The sequence below is a fragment of the Eubalaena glacialis genome, chromosome 2 (assembly GCF_028564815.1).
Source record: "Eubalaena glacialis isolate mEubGla1 chromosome 2, mEubGla1.1.hap2.+ XY, whole genome shotgun sequence".
Lineage (NCBI taxonomy): Eukaryota > Metazoa > Chordata > Mammalia > Artiodactyla > Balaenidae > Eubalaena > Eubalaena glacialis.
This window is the reverse complement of record NC_083717.1, coordinates 53965059-53986082: the sequence shown is the minus strand read 5'-3', so window position 1 is coordinate 53986082 and position 21024 is coordinate 53965059.

Genomic DNA, 21024 nt, shown 5'->3' with positions numbered 1-21024 from the left:
TTTATATTTATATTTATATTTTTCTGCAGAATGAAATAACAACTCACATTTACTGAGCACTTGCTAAGTGTCAGGCACACTTCTTGTAACTTACATGTATTAACTCCTTGTATCCTTGTAAGAACACTGTAATGTCGGTTGCTATTATTATTCACATATTATAGTTGGATAAAGTGAGAGAGGAGTTAGGTGTTTCCCAAGGTTATAATACTAGTGAAGGGCTCTAGCTTTGTGACTCCATTCACACAAGTTAATCTATATATTTAGACCCTACTAACTGATTATAGTTGTACTAAGTTGTGAGAATGTAAAACTGAAGAAAATATTTTCCCCATGCTCCTGTCTATTCAGAGAGACATACATAAACCAAAAGATAGAATGTGTTGTAAAGAAGTGTTTGATGTGTTTAAGTTTTTGCAGTTACATCCCCATATGCATACTTTTATTTTTCTCTTTTCAGCAATCTGTTTCCTTGCCTTATAGATCTGTCAATCAAGACTCTTGGCCAATAAGGTGGATACGTGCTTGAAGAGAGCTACTCACATGTGGCCTGAAGTCGGTAGCATCAACATCACCTGGGAACAGGCTAGAAAATACAAATTCCCAGGCCTCATCCAGAGATACTGATTCAGAACGCACCATGGGGTTTGCCTTTTGGATTAGACTTCTTTACTTAGCAAAAGGCCTTTAAGAGTCATCCATGTTCTTGAGTGAATCAGTAGTCCATTTTTGTTTATTGCTAAGTATTATTCCATTTTATGGACTCTCACAGTTTGTTTATCCATTATGGGGTGAAGGACATCTTTCCTGTTTAGAGTTTGGAGCTACTATGAAAAAAGCTGCCATAAACATTTTTATACAGGTTTTTGTATCAGCAAAGGCTTTCAATCACTTGAGTAAACACCTAGGAATGGGAATGCTTGATTGTATGGTTAATTTTATAACAAGCTGTTTTCCAAAGTGGTGCTATCATTTTGTATCTCCACCAGTGAGGAATGAGATTTCCTGGTGCCCTGTATCGTTGCCAATATTTGGTATTGTCCTCTTTTGTTTGTTTTGTCATTCTAATCAGTGTGTAGTGGTATCTCATTGTGGGCTTAATTTTCTTTTCCCTAAAGACAAATATTGTCAACTTTGTCAAATAAACATCTTTTCATATGCTTATTTGTGACCCTTATATTTTATTTGGTGAAGTGTTTGCTCAGATATTTTGCGCAGTTTTCAAAACTGTGTGCTTTATTTTCTTATGGTTGAGTTTTAAGATTTCTTTGTATATTCTAGACAGAAGTCCTTTATCATAAAAGTGACTTTTAAAATGTTTTTCTCCCAGTCTGTGTCTTGTATTTTCATTTGTTTAACAATGTATTTCCCAGAGCTAAGATTTTAATTTTGACAAAGTCCAATTTCTCAGCTTTTTCTTTTATAAGTCATGCCTTTTTTATTGTATCAGGTTTTCTTCTATGGTTTCTTTTGGAAGTTTTGTAATTTAAATTTTATATTTCGGTCGATGACCCATTTGTATAAACTGTGAGGTATGTGTCAGGTCATTTTTTTACATGTGAATGTCCAATTGTTCCAGCACAATTTATTGACGATTGTCCTTTGTCTATTAAATTGCTTTAGCACCTTTGTCAAAAATTAGTTGACTATATTTGTGTGAGTCTACTTCTGGATTCCATTTTTGTTCCTTGATCTATCATTCTTCATAAACTCTGTGGATCATCTGGGTCTTCCTACTTTGTTCTTGTTCAGATTTATTTGGGCTACTCTAATTTCTTTGACTTTCCATATAAAATTTAAAATTAGCTTGCCAATATCTACAACAGTTTACTGAGATTTTATTTAAGACTGTGATGCATCTATAGATCATATAGTGAAGAATTAACATCTTAAAAATCTTCTTAAAATCTTCTGATCCATAAACGTAGTATACCTCTTCATTTAGAATTTAAAAAATAATTTTTTTTCTTTCATCAGTGTTTTGCAGTTTTCAGCATACAAATCCTGCACTTGTTCTGTTCGATTTGTATCTAGGTACATTGCATATGTGTGTGTGTGTTGCTACTGGAAATGGTTTTATCATTTCAAAACCCAATTGTTCATGCTGGTACCTAAGCTACTTAAGAGTACAGATGACTTTTGTATATTGATCATGTATAAAGATGAACTTGCTAAACTGACGTTAGTTCTAATAGCTTTTTTTGTAGATTCTTTTGAATTTTCCATATACAATCATGCTGCCTGGTAATTAAAACAACTTTGTTTCTTTTCCTTTGTTTTTTTCCCCTCCTTATCTCATTGGCTGGGGCTTCCAGGACAAAGTTATTCCAGATTCTGGGGGGTAGGGGAGATACTGCATCTTCTACCATTAAGCCTGATGGTAACTGTGGGGTTTCTTTTGTGGATAACCTTTATTAGGTTAAGCAAGTTTTGTTTAATTCCATTTGCTTAGATTTTTTTTTTGTCATAAATGGATATTGAATTGTATTGAATGCTTTTTCTGCATCAATTAATGATCATCATATGTTTTTTTTAATTAGTCTGTTAATATAGTGTATTATATGATTGATTTTCAAATACTGAGCCAGTCTTGCATTCTAGCATGAACTAGTGACATAGTATCCTTTTTATATATTCTGTGTTCAATTTACTAATAATACTCCCTTGAAGATTTTTACATCTATGATCATGAGGGATTTTGGTTTCTAGTCTTTCTTCTCTTGATTTCTTTGTCTTATTTGGGTATTAGGGTAATACTAGTCTTATAAAACAGGTTGGGAACTGTTTTCTTTCCTGGAAGAGATCATATAGAATTTGCTAGTGAAATCATATGGACCTAGAGTTTTCTCTCTTTTTCTTTAGGGAGAGGGAGCATGTTTAACTGAAAAGTCTACTTAAAAAATAGATATAGGGCTATGCATATTATCTTTTTTAGTAAATTTTAATTGAATTTTGTCTTTAAGGAATTAGTCCATTTTGTCTAATTTGTTGAATTTATGGCCACAGAGTTGTTTGTAGTATTGCCTATTTATCTTTTTAGTGTCTATGAGGTCAGTACTAATGTTTCCTTTTTTATTTCTGATATTAGAAGTCTGTGTTTTTTTCTCTCTTTTTTTTTTCTGTCAATCTGGTAGATTTTATCAATCTTGCAAAAATCTTTTTAAAGAATCAGCTTTTAGTTTTATTGATTTTCTGTATTTTCTTATTTTCTCCTTTGATAATTTTTGCTCTCATATTTATAATTTGCTGCTTCTGCTAGCTTTGGATTTATTTTGCTTTTCTCCCCAATAGTTTCTCAAGGTGGATATTTAGATAATTGACTTGAGAGCTTTCTTATTTTCTGTAATGCTCATTCAATGCTATAAATTTCCTCCTAACCATTGTTTTAGGTATACCCACTAAATTTGACATGTTGTATTTTCATTTTCCTTTACTTCATTAAAAAAAGTCCCTTGAGACCTCCTCTTTGATCTTTGAGTTATTTAAATATTTGAAGGCTTTTTGGATACTCTTATTGATTTCTAGTTTAATTCTATTATGATCTGGTACATACTTTGTATGATTTCTGTACTGTTAACTTCATCATGGTTTATCTTGTGACCTAGAATCTGGTCTGTCTCAGTGACTGATCTGTGTGCATTTGAGAAGAAAGAGTTTTCCATTGTTGATGTGTGGGGTGCCCTGCAAATAGCAGTTAAGTCTAGTTGGTGGTCGTGTTTGTATAACCTTAAAGAAGGGCCACCCTCAAGTCCCCACGCCTGCCTTTTCCTAGGGAGATGACTCCTGCCCCCGGGGTTTAGAAGTCTCCCTTACTCCATCCACTCTGGAAGAGTGTGCCTGTTTTCTGGTTCTTCTAGTGCCCTGTTTGGTTTCTTATCACCAGGGCTTTCTTTTCTCCTCACTTAGCAGACAAAATCCAAGCCCTTTCCACAAGTGAACTAGCTTCTTTTCTGTGCATGTGTCCATATTATTCACTCATTTTAGTCATTTTGTCACTCAGCAAATATTTATTGAGTGACTAATGTATGCCAGGCTGAGAATAATGTCATGAACAAAAGAGAACAGAAACCCCTGCCCTCAAAAAGTTTGTGTTTTGTGGTTCTTCTTCATAATCCTAAGTCTGTGAGGTAATCAGATAATACAACCACAATTGGCCCATCATCCTGCTCCATTTTCTAGTTAGAATGCCAATATTATCGAGGGTCTGGTTGTGATTTTGAGGCACTCTTTACTAGGAAATGCAAATAGGGAAAGGCTGGGAGATGAACATTTGTGACTGCTTCCTCTGCTCTGAGCTCTGGGGGAAGAGCTGGTTAAGGACTGTTTGTTTGGTACAATCTTGTGGGAATGCTGGCCAACAGACCCAAGGGATTAAGGGGTGCCTCCCCTGAGCAACAGCCACAAAAGCTGGGGCACCAGACATGCACACAAACTCTTTCCAGGGAGATGCTGGTGACCTAGGGCAGGGCAGAGGGACAGCATGAAGACAGTGCCCATCAGCCTTCCCCGTCTCCAAAGAGGATGGCAGCAGGGCCCTAGAATTTGTTAAATTAGAACAAGAGTCCTCACGAGCCTGTTAAGAACTGTTTCTTTTTTTACTATAGTCTTGTTGGTCTCATGGACGCAAGCTCCATTGGTTTTCAGAGCTACATGTTTTGGGGGCTTGTCCCTCAGGTGGAAGTCTTAAAAGTTGGGGTGCTAGATCCCAAACCCTTTGCTCCTCAGGGAGAAGTTGGGAGTTGTGATTTTGCTCTTGATCATACGCTGCCATGCAGGACGTGCAGTTGTGGCGAGATTGTGTCTCTGCCTCTCCTACCCATTTTGATATGGATTTTTTTCTTGTTCCTCTGATGTGTAGGAGTCACTCAGCTAGTGTCTGGATTTCTTTCAAAGAGAATTGTTCTGTATATAGCTGTCGATTTGGTTGTCCAAAGGAGGATGAGTTCAGGAGCCTCCTAGGTTGAAATCTAGAAACAGAAATTCATTGAATTTCTATCAGAGAGACTGCATGCTTACTTATGTAGCTTACTTGTTGTTGTCAATACATCGAATCTCACTCTGGCTGTGCTTCAGCCAGGTTGTTGTTGTGAAGACACAATTTCTCTCTGTGATTTATAGTCTCCCTCGAAAATGGCCAAACATCACCATTGTTGGGGGGAATAAAATTTCCCTTACCCTTCTAGGTTTTTCTGGCTGGTCTAATAATTAAATCGACATGAGACAGATTAACAGGAGAAAAATTGAACAAAAGTTTAATAACATGTATACATGGGAGAGACCCAGGAAAACTGAGTAGCTCTCAAAATGGCCAAAACCCTCACCTTACAAACCGTCTTCAGCTAGAGATAAAAAAGGATGTTGGGGTAAAGATTTGGGACTTCAAAGAGGAAGATGGCAGTTCACATGGAGATGGAAGAGCAAACATTTGATAAATAAATGTTTGCTGGGCTAGCAGACACAATGGGGCACAGAGTGGACTCTGAACTCTAAGAGTCTCCCCACCACACGTAGCCCATATTCTTTGCAGACATCTCTGGTAATCACTCTATTCCTATAAGCGGCCCTCTGTCTAAATTCTTTTCAGGCAGTTAGAGGGAAGGTCAAAGTCTTTTCCTACGTCTTTTGGGCCTCGATTGCTTCTGGCTTAGTGATCTGAATGCCAGAGACATTTGGAGTGTTTCTCCCCTATCCCACCCGCCGGACTGTGTTGCATCAGATCCTCTTGCCTCCGGCTCCCTGCACAGTCCCAGACCCACTGTCTCAGAGGCAGTGACTTCACTGGGTTTTTCTACTCATGCTGAGGCGTAAGAGTCCACAGAACATGCTCTGAGCCCACACCCGTGCCACTGGAAATGCAGGAGCATCAAAATACTATCAGGATGACCCTCTGATTGAAGGGAGGTGAGGATCTGTTAACCCGTTCCTCTTCCTTCCTCCTCTGTTTGGGAGGCCCTGAGATTCAGGCATTCCCAGCAGACGGGCCCACAACGTTGAGCAGTCAGCTGTTATTTGCACCAGGCAGCCAGTTATCTCTCCTTCCCTCCTGGAATTGTGTTCTCTAAATGGCAATGTATAACTTTTGCCTCTGGCTTTGCTTTCCAGGGAAACCAAGCTAAGATGTCATTCTTTCCCAGCAAATATCAACTTGTAAAGGTGAGATGACACCAAGGGCAAAGCTAGAGAAGAAAGATTAAACAAAACATCTCAAAAAAACCCCAGCATCTATGGTGTCTGCCCCTCTGTGTCTCGTTGCTCTCTTTACCCTGCCTCATTCTTAAATAGCCCCTGTAGGAAGCATCTCAAGGAACCAAGATCTAAAATGTACCTTATGGGAATGGGTCCCAAGTATTTTAACTTTTATCATTGACAGAGAAGCAGTGGAAGGCAACGTTTTAAAGTAAAATGCATTCAATTAAAAAGATCGAGTTAGGCAAGATGAGTAAGTTCTAGAGATCTGCCGTACAACACAGTGTTTGTAGTTGACAATACTGTGTTAGTCACTTAAAAGTTTGTTAGGAGTGTAGAGCTCATGTTAAGTGCACTTACCACATTATAAAAAATACAAAGGGGCACAGGAACATTTTGGAGTTTACCTTGACTGTGGTGATGGTTCCACAGGTATATCAAACTCATCAAATTGTATACATTAACTATGTGCAGCTTTTTGTATATCAATTATACCTCAATAAAGCTGTTAAAATAATAATAATAATAATAATGATAGGGGAAACTTTCCACTGGGAGAGGGGATACATGCGAAATTTGTGCAGTATCCACTCAGTTTTTAAAACTGTAAACCTAAAACTTCTCTAAGAAATAAAATCTAGTGACTTTTTTTTTTTTAATGAGCCAGCTGTCCCAAGGAGATGCAAATGAAAAGTTAAGTCAGAGGCAGACAGTCAAAAGGTAAGAAAGCATTGCCTGGACTAGAAATTAAGATGCAAGAATCTGGGCTTCTAGAGATCAATTCCAAAGACAAAGTGATAATAATGTGTAGTCAGAAAGGCATCAAGACTGGGGGGAAAAGAACTGCAGGGTTGACTAGTAGAAAAATAGTATAAAAATAGCACAGAAAATGGGAAAAAAAGCTTGTTGCAAGCTGACTGCCTTTTCATCTCAGAGGGAAAGCTCATAGTAGAAATATGAAGAAAAAGAAAAGAACTGTTCTTTAAAGAATACTTCTACCTCAGAGGCACCTTTGAAATGCAACTTCCTATTTAGATCTTATCTTGTCAGACACCTGTCTTTCCATGTTTTCCTCTGTTACCTGGTCCTGTGTGTGGCAAATGAGACCAACTGTGTAGGGCAGGAAGATAGTAGAGGCAAACATAAGTTTGCTTTTTTTCTGCACAGAAAAACGTGTGCAGTGTTTTTCCTGTTGAACATGAAATGTCAGCAGGAAGGGGAGGGTGTGGTAACTCCTAGCACAACCTCCGACATCACAGACTGCTTTACAGCTTTTGGCTTATTTCAATCACTTAATTGAACAAAAATTATTTGGAGAATGACATGGGTCAGCTAAGAAAGATTCTACTAAATGTAACATTATTGAACCTAATAGAAGATGTAGGGGAAAGTGGACACATAATGTATAGTAGCAATTATGAGTTGAGCACTAATTATTGATATTTGCCAGCACTCACTCTGCCAAGTGCATTTCATGTCAACTCTGAGAGGTATATACTATTGTTAACCTTTTTTAAACATGAAGAAATGGACTTTGAGAAACTAACCACATGCTGACCATCACATAAGTGCAGAGAACAGAGACAAGACATTAGCATACTGTAATGCCCCACATGGTGCTCAGAGATGGTGCTGATGCCCACAGAGGAGGGACACTCACTGTGTGCTGTGGCTTACAGGTACCATTTCTAGTCTACACAAAACCTTGTAAGGCAAGGGCTTATTCTTACTTTACTGATGAGAAATCCGAGGTTCAATAGCTGATAAGTTTACCAAGGTGACATAGTTAACAAGTAGACAAGTCAGAATCTGAACACAAACCAACTGGACTCCAGAATGTAGGGCACCCTCGTTTGTTCTGTTTTGAGTTTGAATATACTAATGTTACCAAACAAGTTCGTGTGCCTGATGCTCAGTGAGGCACACTCCAACCAAAATGTTGGAGTTTGGAGCAGAGAAAGGTTTATTGCAGGGCCATACAAGGAGACGGGTGGCTCATACCCCCAAAAACCTCAAACTCCCCAAAAGGTTTCAGCAAAGCATTTTTAAAGACAAGGTGGGGCAGGGGTGTGGTTAGTTATTGCAAACTTCTTGGTGTAGGAATCCTTTGTTCTCACAGCTGCCCATGTAGGTCAGGTCATGGTCAGATCATGACATTCCTGTAAACCTCCAACAAGACAAATGTTTCTTCAATTTGTATCTCTATATGAAAGAACTCTTAAAGGTCAGAGCCCTGAGACTAGGATATTCTATATATTTCAGTCTAGAGGCAACATTCTTTTACAAAAGGTGCAGAGTCAGTATGACTAAGCACAGGCAACAGAGTACAAGGGTTAGAGCTAACGGAATAGATTCAATATGGAGTCAGATTTGTTCTTCCCTATTACACTAATATCATTATGGGTATGAAGCTTCCAGTATATCACCAGCTGGTAGTTGAAGCTGAAAATGTATTTGTGCTCTTTTCTGTCTGCTCTTAGACAAGTAGGTCATATAACTCTAGTGCTCTGTCTAGAGTTAGCCAAACAGACAAAAAAAGGTCATTAAACAGTTAAGCACAGTCAATCTAACATTCCTTGTCAGTTTGTCTCCCAGAGGATTTCCTACAAGGTAGACTCAATCAGTGGTGTAACCACATTTTTTTGTACATGGGAAAGCAAGTTTCTGCAGGAGAGAACTTGGGAATCAGTAGAAAAATTGTGATTTTCTGAGAGTGGGATCCTAGAAAGAAGCAGCTTCAGGAAGCCAAGAATCCACTGCTGGTGAGTTGCTGTCCAGTTACACTGCACCTACCAATTAGTTGTGTTCTTTATATTATCAGCAGACTAGAACCCCAGGGTCATGATTTGTCTGTGTGTCCTGGAAGGAATCTCAGAGGGAATTTAACTTAACCCCCTAATGTTTCAGATGAGGACATTGAGACCCTGAAAGGTAAAATGTTCAGCTAAGTTCATGTGTTTTGAGGTGGAAAAGAAGAAATAGAATTTCTCTGTAATAGGAAAGAAAAAAAATCTGACTCCATATTAGATCTGTTTCTTTTACTTTAACCTTTGTATTCTACTGCTTTTGCTATAAGTTAATCACTAAAAGAATGTTGCCTACAGCCTGATATATACAGGATAGCACATTCAAGTCTCTGACCTTTAAAGGTATAACACTTTCCCATTCATATAGAGATAAAAAGTTGCAGAACAGAGAATAACATTTGTCTTGTTGGAGGTTTACAAGAATATCATTATCTGATCTATGTGGACAACTGCAAGAACTATACCAAGAAGTTTGCAACAACTAACCATGTCCCTCCCTCACCTTGCCTTTAAAAATGTATTGCTGAAACCCTTTGGGGAGTTTGGGGTTTGGGATGGTACAAGCCACCTGGCTCTTTGCATGGACCTGCAATAAAACTTTCTCTGTTCCAAACTCTGATTTTTCAGTTTGTTTGGCCTCACTGTGTGTCTGGCACAGAAACTTACATTGGTAACACCTCTTGTCCAGTATTTCACCCAATTTTCAGCCTGGAGTCCAGGGGCTGCCAACACTGGTGGTTCCACAGGCTCAGTGGACGGCTGCCCTGAGGTCTGTGGTGATGAAGGCAGGCTATCAGTGTGTGGAGAAATGTGGGTCTGGAAGCATCCACTTCCCACCCTGAACACTTCCCTCCCCCTTGGTAGAGGGCTATTCCTCTACTCACCCTTGTGGTATGCCCCACATTCACTTTGATGCAACTGACAGGGAGTAACTTAATCCCTGTCAGTATCACCCATCTTCCAACACAAAATCTGAGACAGAATCTTGGAAACTAACATTCAGGGAACATGTCTTATATTCAAGACAGTAGGCCAATACTTTTCACACCTACATCATCTTATTTAATCCTCATAATGATGTTGTGTCAGGTAGTAATTATCTCTGCACTACTGGGGAGGTAAACAAGCTCAAAGAAGTCCAGTGATGGTTCTTCCCTGTCAGGAAGTGAGTGGATGGAGGTCTGTGTGAGTCCAAAGCCCAGACATCTTGAGAAGTGTTTAGTTAGAGCAATAGCCTCATCATGAAACAGCCCAACAAACAAGTACAGTTCCTTTCCCCAAGTTTGTGATTTACAGCTAAAGCAGTTGCAGATTTTTCTTTTGTTTTTTAATTAGAGGGCTGATATTAGAGAATAAAACTGCAAAATGGAAACCCAAGCTGGTAAGTCCATGGAAAATGGATACTTAGGCTGCATTTATATATCTACTGTCAACACTTAGAGAGCCTAGATTAATAGAGCAAACAGAGTGATGGTGATTACCCTGGTAACAAAATCGCCATTAAGCCTTGCTCGAGGAGGAAATAAAAAGCTCCAACATCTGTCAGGTTCAACCAAAGTTCATTGAGGATAGAAAACTTCACATGCTCCTTTTTTTTCCTTAAAATCACAGATAGCAGAATGAACACAGATCACCTACTGACTAGGAGCCCAGTGGCTCAGAGCTCCCACTAGGGTCCAGGGAGAAACGTGGAGTGACCCAGCAGCACTCACACAACCTCTTGAGGTTAAATCAGAATTATTCCCATGAAAAAGGGAACCATTGCCAGAAATTTTAACATTTCATTAAACCAAAGTTAGCCCCCAATTTCAGATTCACTTTTAAAGGAACTTGTTAACATTGGAGTTGGCTTCAATAACCAAAGCCATCTGGCCATTTTTCAATTGCCGTTTTTGTCTAACTAGATGAAGAGGTAGTCTCCATAAAAATTAGTTTTTCTTATCCTCTTGGGCAGAACAGTGTAAGCAAATCCCCTCACATGAAAAGAAAAGCAGTTCTATCCTGGTGTTTATTGAAACTTTCCCCACCCCAACCCCCACCAGCATTTTACCCTGCCATCTATTGGTTTGGTAATATCTTGCCATACTTATCTTTTTAAAAATTGAAATACATTTGACCTATAACAGGGGTCCCCAACCCCCAGGCCGAGGACCAGTACCAGTCCTCGGCCTGTTAGGAACTGGGCTGCACAGCAGGAGGTGAGCCGTGGGTGAGCGAGGGAAGCCTCATCTGTTTGCTCCCCATTGCTCGCATTACCGCCTGAACCATACCACCACCCCCACCACCGTCCACGGAAAAATTGTCTTCCATGAAACTGGTCCTTGGTGTCAAAAATGTTGGGACCGCTGACTTATAACATTGTGTAAGTTTAAGATGTACAACATGTTGATTTGATACATTTATACATTGTAATATGATTGCCATTGTAGTGATAATTAACACCTCTATCACGTTACATATTTATCATTTCTTTTTAGTGATCAGAATACTTAAGTTCTACTCTTTTAGCCTGTTTGATGATTATAATACAATACTGCTGTCCATATTCACTATGCTGTGTACTACTTGTTGCAAGTTTGTACCCTTAAACAATATGTGTCCTAACCCTCCATTCCCCATCCCCCGGTAACCACCGTTTTACTCTGTTTTTCTGAGTTTGCCTTTTTTAGATAACTCATACAAGTGACATCATATAATATTTGTCTTTCTTTCTCTGACTCATCTCACTTAGCATAATGCTCTCAAGGTCCATCCATGTTGGCACAAATGGCAGGATATCATTTCTCATGGCTGAATAATATTCCACTTGACCAACAGGCCCATGAAAAGACACTCAACATTACGAATCATCAGGGAAATGCAAATCAAAACCACAATGAGATATCACCTCACACCTGTTAGAATGGCCATGATCAAGAAGATGTATTAATAGATAACAAGTATTGGAGAGGATAGGAAATCCTTGTGCACTGTTGGTGGGAATGTAAACTGGTTCAGCCACTATGGAAAACAATATGGAGGTGCTTCAAAAAAGTTAAAAATAGATCTACCATATTGCCATACTTCTTAAAGGCATGTAGACACATAATTGTACCCACTAAAAGTAGTGGGTTTTGTTTGCTTTTTTAGATATCATTTTGCAATGTGTTTTTTTTCACTCAGTAGGATGTTTTTGGGTTTGTTCATTCCATAAAACTCTACCTTATCATGTCCAACTGCTACAGTATATTCTCTAGCATGTATTATCCATTCCATTATTGATAGTATGTTCCAATTTTCTTACTGTTCACAAACTAGGCTCTGAAAGCCACCCTTGGCCATGCCTGCTTGTTCGTATTGGGTTTCCTTATGATCATGTGGTAGGTTGTGTTCTAATGATTCCCACATCATCATTTTTATCCTGCCCCTGCCATGCTTCTCAGCAGGCAAATCACATTCCCTGTCCCATCATTGGCCTTGGACATGTGGTGGTTGCCACATCAGAATGGACGCTCTGCTTGTGGCAGTGTGGTCCATCTCTCTGTTCTGCCTTGGGAACAGCACATCTGAGATAAAGGCTGCTTCTCCCCCCACAATGGGGGCACATGCAGAGAGGACCAGAACTGACCTGAAGCCCCCATGTTGGGTGACTGAGAAAGAGATGTTTATTGTTATCTCACACTGAGATATTAAGGTCATTCAAAACCATACATAGGACAAGCTGAAAAGTGCTATTGAATTCTGAGGAGAAAAAGGGTTGAGTTATAAGTTTAAGTTGATTCCACAAATATTTTGAAGTGGGATATTTTGCACGTAGTAGTCTAGATTCTGGGGATCATAGCAGTGAATAACAGTGAAGAAAACCAAGTTCCCACTGGGAGGGTGCTTACATTTTGTGCATATCATAAAATTTTATGTTTTTTTAAAATTATTTTATTAATAATTTTTTTAAATTTATTTATTTATTTATTTATTTATTTTTGGCTGTGTTGGGTCTTCATTTCTGTGCGAGGGCTTTCTCTAGTTGCGGCGAGCGGGGGCCACTCTTCATCGCGGTGCGCGGGCCTCTCACTGTCGCGGCCTCTCTTGTTGCGGAGCACAAGCTCCAGATGCACAGGCTCAGTAGTTGTGGCTCACGAGTCTAGTTGCTCCATGGCATGTGGGATCTTCCCAGACCAGGGCTCGAACCCGTGTCCCCTGCATTGGCATGCAGATTCTCAACCACTGCACCACCAGGGAAACCCTAAAATTTTATGTTATAATAGATACTGCCAAACTGTCCTCCTCTCTCTTATTTATTTATAAAGGGAGAAAGAGGAAATTTAGGGTGCATATTCTTTCCAGCTTGCTTGTCTTCCATTCTCCAATCTTCAAAGAAATGTTTTTGCTCTGAGCATGGACTTGGCAAAGCTGGATTTACAGTAACCCTCACCCTAGGGACCCTGACAGTCAGTCTGGCTGCTGGTACTCCACCAGCAAAATTGTCTCCTGGCTTGGCTTTGCTTTGACTCCTCAGCACAATGGGATGGCTCTGGCTTTACTCACACAGGGACAAATGGGATTATGGAAGGTTGTGGTGACCCCGGCATGAAGCCCGAGGTGGGAGCAGGCCTTCTGTGGTTGCATCACCATGATGGGCCATGGAACTGATGGGGCTTAGGGCAGTGGAGGGAGTGGGGTGAGCAGGGAGAGGGCAGCTGGTCCTGGAGGGCAGGGTCAGCAACTGGGGCCCATGGGCCACATCACAAGGGAGACTGGGAGGGGAGGGGAGAAGAGAAGAACCTGACTCACATTCCCCAGGGAAAGATGCACCTCAGAGGGTGGCAATATCCTCCCTGCCATTGTCCCAATGTCCTGGCAGTTGTGGACAAGCCCCGGCCCCTGCATGTCTTCCAAGTCACACATTTTTCACCAGCCCTTTCTCTTCTGTTCTCTTCAACACCTAGTGTCCTACTAAGCTGGTGGCTTTGTTCTGAAGTATTTGGCTAGGCTCCTGGTCTCTTGATGAACAACTCTTGTCAAAGTCTTTTTTAGAGAAGCTGAGGACAGCTACCGCTCTCAAAGAAGGCACTGGTTCTCCAGAACTTCCCCCTTGGTTAGAGGCCTTGAGTCCAGCTGGCCTTCTCTGCTCCTGGTGCTGCCTGCTTCTACTTCCCTGCATTTCTCTGGGCTCCAGCCTCTATTCTAGGTAACTTCCTCCAGCTCCCACCCTCCCCAAACCTAGTTTCTCTACCTGGTCTGTGACACTGAGTCCTCGTGCTGCCTCCCAGTCAAGTGCACAGGGTTATCAACATGCCCCTGTGCTCTTGAATTTCCTGGATAACAGTGTCTTCAGAAAAATGCCTAAAGAGTTCTTGCTTTTGAATCTGGGTGTAGAAAGAGCACACCACCCAAGAATCAGCCACAACTACACATTAGCAATCATGTACATAATGATATAGATTGCTTACTTTTTGCATGTACTATTCTAAGAATTTTACATATATTAATTGTCACACAACCCTATGAAGTAACTCCTTTTTAAAGGTGAGGAAATTGAAGCACAGAGAAGTTAAGTACCTAACCCAACGTCACACAGCTATTCAAGAGGCATCGTTGGAAGGAAGCCAGGGAACTCCGAGGTGATACAATTCTGGAGACAGAATGAATTTCTTTCCACCAATGAAAGAGTTTCCTAATCAACATTACTGAAGATTTCTTAAAAATTTCAAAGGTTTATGAGCACGAGTTTGTTGCTACATTACCATATTTACTGAATATATTTTCTGGAAAGTAATTTTAATAAAGTTTACTCTCAATTAAAAAAAATAGGTAATCTCAATCCAGAATCTGTGCTCAACACTGCCTTTAAATGGAATGTTAAGGAGGCAAATAATGCAGTGGTGAATATTAGGGAGTAAAACCTTAGAATTTGCTAATTCCTTGATTGTAAAGCGTGAGGGTGAGAGAGCAATAAAGAATGACTCCCAAGTTTCTGGTCCTGGTACTCGCAAGAAAGGAAGGTAATCAAAAGACAGAGTCACTGGCTTTGGGGAATAAGCTGAGTGACTTGGATTATGTTTTGGTGCCCTCGGGACTGTGGGTGGATGGAAGGCACCTTCGGGACAGCCTGCCAGGTGGACCTCAGTTGCTCAGTTTGTGTCTTGGGAAGTCAGACTCCAGCCTGCATCTAGGCCCCAAGCTTCCCCTCTCTATGACCTGGGAGAGTTGAGTCGTTAAACGCTGGGACCATTGTTTTCTCACCTGTAATGTGCTGATGATGGTAGTTCCTGCTTCATGGAACCATTTGATATGAGCCAGTGAACTGCAGATGATAGTATAGGCCTGAGTGTTCCTGCATCAACTCTGCACTCACACAGCTGTGGAAGCGGCAGCTTGCCATCAGCCCTCCTTGTCACCAGAGAATCTTACAAGGCCAAGTAGGTGGATAGGCCACCAAGTGAGAGCTTGGTGACACTCGGGACCCCAATATCTTAGGGCTTTCCTTAGGTAGGGGTTTTATTTATTTATTTAGTTGTTGTTGTTGTTTTACTTTGCTTTTTTTTTTAATGCATTTCCATTATGGTTTATTATAGGATACTGAATATAGTTCCCTGTGTTATAGGATAGGGCCTTGTTATTTATCTGTTTTTATATATAGTAGCTTGTATCTGCTATCCTAATTTATCCCTCTCCTCTCTTTCCCCTTTGGTAACCATAAAGTTATTTTCTATGTCTGTGAGTCTGTTTCTGTTTCATAGATAAGTTCATTTGTATCATATTTTAGATTCCACATATAAGTGATATCATATGATATTTGTCTTTCTCTTTCTTAATTACTTCACTTAGTATGATAATCTCTAGGTCCGTCCATGTTGCTACAAATGGCATTATTTCATTCTTTTTCATGGCTAAGTAATAGTCTATTGTATATATATACCACATCTTCTTTATCCATTCATCTGTCGATGGACATTTAGGTTGCTTCCATGTCTTGGCTATTGTAAATAAGGCTGCTGTGAACACTGGGGTGCATGTATCTCTTTGAATTTTCTCCAGATATATGCCCAGGGATGAGATTGCTGTATCGTATGGCAACTCTATTTTTAGTGTTTTAAGCAACCTCCATACTGTTCTCCATAGTGTTTGTACCACTTTACATTCCCACTTAGGTAGGGGTTTTAGATTTTATTTTGTTTTGGGTAAATGGATTCTTCCACTATATATCAAAATCTTGCAAACTAGACAACAACAAAATAACTGAGTGGTAAACACCAACTCACCTGAGCCCTAGAATTTCAGAAACAACTTCCAAAGCTAGAAAAGGGTTTTCTGTGTTCCTGACAGTGTGGATAGTGCTATCTCACCTAGCTGAGTCAGGAGATGGTCCTACTGACTCAGGGCACATGATTGAAATGGAGTCAGGTGGCAGACAGGATGAAGTGTTCTGACGTTTCAGAATAAAACAGTAATCATCTAGAGAAATCATTTCTATAAACACATCCTACTTCTGGGTTGGAATATCTGACAACTCACTTAAGTATTTTGTTTTAAGGGTTTAAAACAGATCCGAATTTGTTTCCACCCTGTCAGACTGTAATTTGGAGTAGAAGGAGATGGATGTGATTGATTCAGCGCCACAGAACATAAAGCAAGATGAAAAATGAGGCCATAACGGAAAACTAATTACAGTGGCAAAGAGAACTTCGTCTTCACTGCAAAGACATGTTGTGTCTTTATTTGACTGTGCTGGAGAAACTATTAGACACAAAGACAAACAAAAAATTGTGGCACCCATGACACATTCAACTGGGGTCATTTAAGATATGCACATAAAATGGTGGCCTGGAAGGGAAATTGGGGGACACCTATCTAATTACAGACTTCCTCTGACATCCAGAAAGAGGTAGCTTAGCAGTGCAGATTTGGGGGCCCAGATCTCCTGATCCCTGGTCTCATTTGATTTCTAGTGACCAGGTTTTATTTTTATAAATAAAAATTCTTGTCCTCCAGTTCAATGCCCAACTTCTCTGTGCAGCATCCCTTGGCCCCTCTGGCCTGGAGATGCTCTCCCTACTTTGACTCCCATGCCTCTACCCTCTGGTAGGCTCTGGTGGTGACACTGCACTTCTTTCCATCATCTTCACTCAGCCCATGTCTTTTTTCTCTTGCCTCCAACCAGGTGACCCATGGAGGGAAATAGAGATGATATCCCTTCACACGGTTACTGCTGTTTCTTGGAGACACTGTGGGGAGGAGGAAACATGCCTGGCTTACTCCAGAAGTTAAGAAGTAGCACTTGTTTTAAGAATTAAAAGATTCTTCCCATAGTTCATTGGAAAAGCTATAGCATACGATGGCTGAGTGTAATTCCACATTGGTAAAACTGCAGGCGTTTACTCTTTTTGTTAAAAAAGTGTAATTTCCATAAGGACTAATTTTCTTGAGTTACTCAACTTTATAATAAGTCTACATTTAATTTTCAGTAATAGAAAAGAGAAACAAAGCTTCAAATGTAGAGGGATTTTACACAATACAGTATGTGTTTAATTATAAATACCAGCAAGTATGACAGCAAGGCATTGAGCAACCAAGTGGCTGTGATATTTAGTTACTATGATGACAATGGTGACTACAATGAAAGGGGTTATGTGACTGTCCTAGGTGGGCCTAGAAAGTCTACAGAAGGAAAAGGGAAATTTGATGGTCTTAAGTGCCCAGCTCAGAACATAGATAGAAAAATCATCATTTCTATGAGAACAGTGAAGGGCTTCCTTACTTTTTGCTGCAGGGCAGATACAGTTGTAGAGTTGCAGTTCCATTTATTTATTTTATTGTTGAGGGAGGAGAGGTTGGACCTTTTTGTTCCAGTTTCATTGATCTGCAACATTGTACTAGTTTCAAGTGTACAACATAATGATTTGCATATGTATATATTGCAAAATGATCACCACAATTCTAGTTAACATCCAATGCTTAACATGGTTACAAATTTTTTTTCTTGTAATGAGACTTTTAAGATCCACTCTCTTAGCACCTTTTAAGTATATGATACAGTATTGTTAACTGTAGTTAACTATAGTATTGTTAATTATACATAATGCTGTATACCACATCCCCATGACTTATAAGTGGAAGCTTTTTCTGACATTTCAGAATAAAACAGAACAAAATAGTTAAGTGAGCTGTCAGATATTCCAACCCAGAAGTAGGATGTGTTTATAGAAATGATTTCTCTGAAATCTGAAATCTCTGAAATTCTAGAAATGAAATCTCAAAAACAGATTGTTGCTGTTTTATTCTGAAACGACAGAACTTTTGACTACCTTCACCCATTTTTACTTCCACCCTCCACCCCTTATGGCAACTGCCAATCTGTTCTCTCTATCTATGAGTTTGTTTTTTTAGATTCCACATATAAGTGACATCATAAGGTATTTGTCTTTCTCTGTCCAACTTATCTCACTTATCATAATGCCTTCAAAGTCCATCCATGTTGTTGCAAATGGCAGGATGCCTTTCTTTCTTCATGGCTGAATTATATTCCATTATATACATATGCCACATTTTCTTTACCCATTCTTCCATCAATGGACACAGGTTGCTCCCATGTCTTGGTTATTGTAAATAACACTGTGATGAACATAGGGGTGCAGATATCTCTTTGAGATAGCGACTTTATTTCCTTTAGATATAAACTGAGAAGTGGGATTACTTGGAACCAGATCCTTCCTCAGTCTTATTTTTGATTTTTTGAGAAAGCTCCATACTGCTTTCCCTACAGGCTGCACCAATTTACATTTCCAACAACAGGGGTTGCAGTTCCATTTAAATACACAGCTTTGTCAGATTCCAAATGCTAAGATCAGGGTACCAACAGAGAAGGAGAGAGTCTAAGATGAGGGATGGGGGTTGTGCCAGACAGAATCTAAGGTGGTCTCCATGACCCCCACCTCCTAGTGTTCATACTCTTATGTAATCCCCTCCCCTTGTGTGTGAGCAGGACCTGTAACTTGCTTCCAAACTTCTAAATATGAGAAAGGTGATGGATGTACATGGTTACATTTCATAGGATTGTTATCTGTCTTGCTAGGAGTCTTTCTCTCCCCAAGTGACTTTGAAGAAGTGAGCTACCATATGGAAAGGATTGTGTGGCAGTCAGCTGACACACAACCAGTAAGAAGCTGTAAGATATGTTGCCAATAACCACCTGAGCTTGGAACCAGATCCTTCCTCAGTCGAGCCTCAGGTGAGACTTTGGCCACAGCTGACACCTTGTTTGCAGCTTGTGAGACCCTGAAGCAGAGGATCCAACTATTCTATGCCCAGCCTCCTGACTCACAGAGACCATGAGATGATAGATTTAGGTTTTTTTAAGCCAATACGTTTGTGGTGATCTTGTTATGCAGCAATAGATAACTAGTGGAGGGGTAGAATTTGGCTAAAGAGAGAGAAAGCTGAGAATTTTGAATCCCACATTCCACCTGACACTTCCTCCTCCCCCTACCCTCCCACCCCCAAATCTGAGGGACCAATCTTCTCCAGCAAAAAAAATCCTTTCAGTGACTGCTGCTAAGGCAATTGCCTCAGAAGGAGATGTTACTTTTTCTCAGCACTCTGCATATCTGCAGGAAAATATGTATGGAACTGAAGTTTAAGAATACTTGGCCAGGGCTTCCCTGGTGGCGCAGTGGTTGAGAATCTGCCTGCCAATGCAGGGGACGCGGGTTCGAGCCCTGGTCTGGGAGGATCCCACATGCCGTGGAGCAACTGGGCCCGTGAGCCACAATTGCGGAGCCTGTGCTCCACAACGGGAGAGGCCGCGATGGTGAGAGGCCCGTGCACCACAATGAAGAGTGGCCCCCACTTGCCACAACTAGAGAGGGCCCTTGCACAGAGACGAAGACCCCAACACAGCCATAAATAAATAAATAAATTTTTTTTAAAAAGGTCCACATCAAAAAAATCTTAAAAAAAAAAAGAATACTTGGCCAAAATGGACAAAATGTGGGAAGAGATTGGACTGAATTTATTAATATACATGTATTCACATGAATGTAATTGTTGGCTTACCCACCAGGAATGGCATTAACAGTCTATTAAATTGTGTAGCTGAAGGCTGGACTTAATGGTTACTTACAACGAATGAGACTGAGAAGCCAGAAATTTCCTGGCCATCTCTAGAGGAAGGAGGACAACAGCTCAGGAGATGGGCATGTTGGAATGAATCTCTTATGTCAAACTGCTCAGCTACTCTTTAAACAGCTTCCACAGAGGACCTGGAAGACACTCTTTTCATCAAGATATAAAGAAATGCATTGCTGTGATGGTACTAGTACACAGGCATACCTTAGACATATTGCCAGCTCAGTTCCAGACCACTGCAATAAAGCGAATATCACAATTAGCAAGTCACATGAACTTTTGTTTTCCCAGTGCATATAAAAGTTATGTTTACACTGTACTGTAGTCTATTAAATGTGCAGTAGTATTATGCATACTGTTAAGTGAAAAGAGCCAATCTAAAAATTCTACATACTGAATGATTCAAATTATACCACATTCTGGAAAATGCAAAACTACAGAGACAATGACATTTAGTAATTGCCAGGAGTTGGGGGGAGAAAGACATGAATAGGCAGAGCACAGGTGATTTTTCAGGCAGTGGAACCATCTTGTATGGCTTTGTAATGGTGGGTACATGTCACTATACATTTGTCAAAATCCATAGAGTGTATAACACAAAGAGTGAATCCTAACGTAAATTATGGACTTTAGATAAGAATGTATCAATATTGGCTCATAAATTGTAACAAATGTATCACATTAATGCAACATGTTAATAATAAGGTAAGCTGAGTAGGTGTGTAGGGGGAGAGGTGGGGTATATGGGAATTCTCTGTACCACTGCTCAATCTTTCTGTAAACCTAAAATTGCTCTAAAAAGTAAAGTGTATTAATTTAAATCATGAAAAAAAGAGAATGAAAACATCAAAATTTAAAGAATACAGCTAAATTAGTGCTTAGAAGGAAATTGATAACATTAAATGCTTTTATTAGAAAGATTTAACTT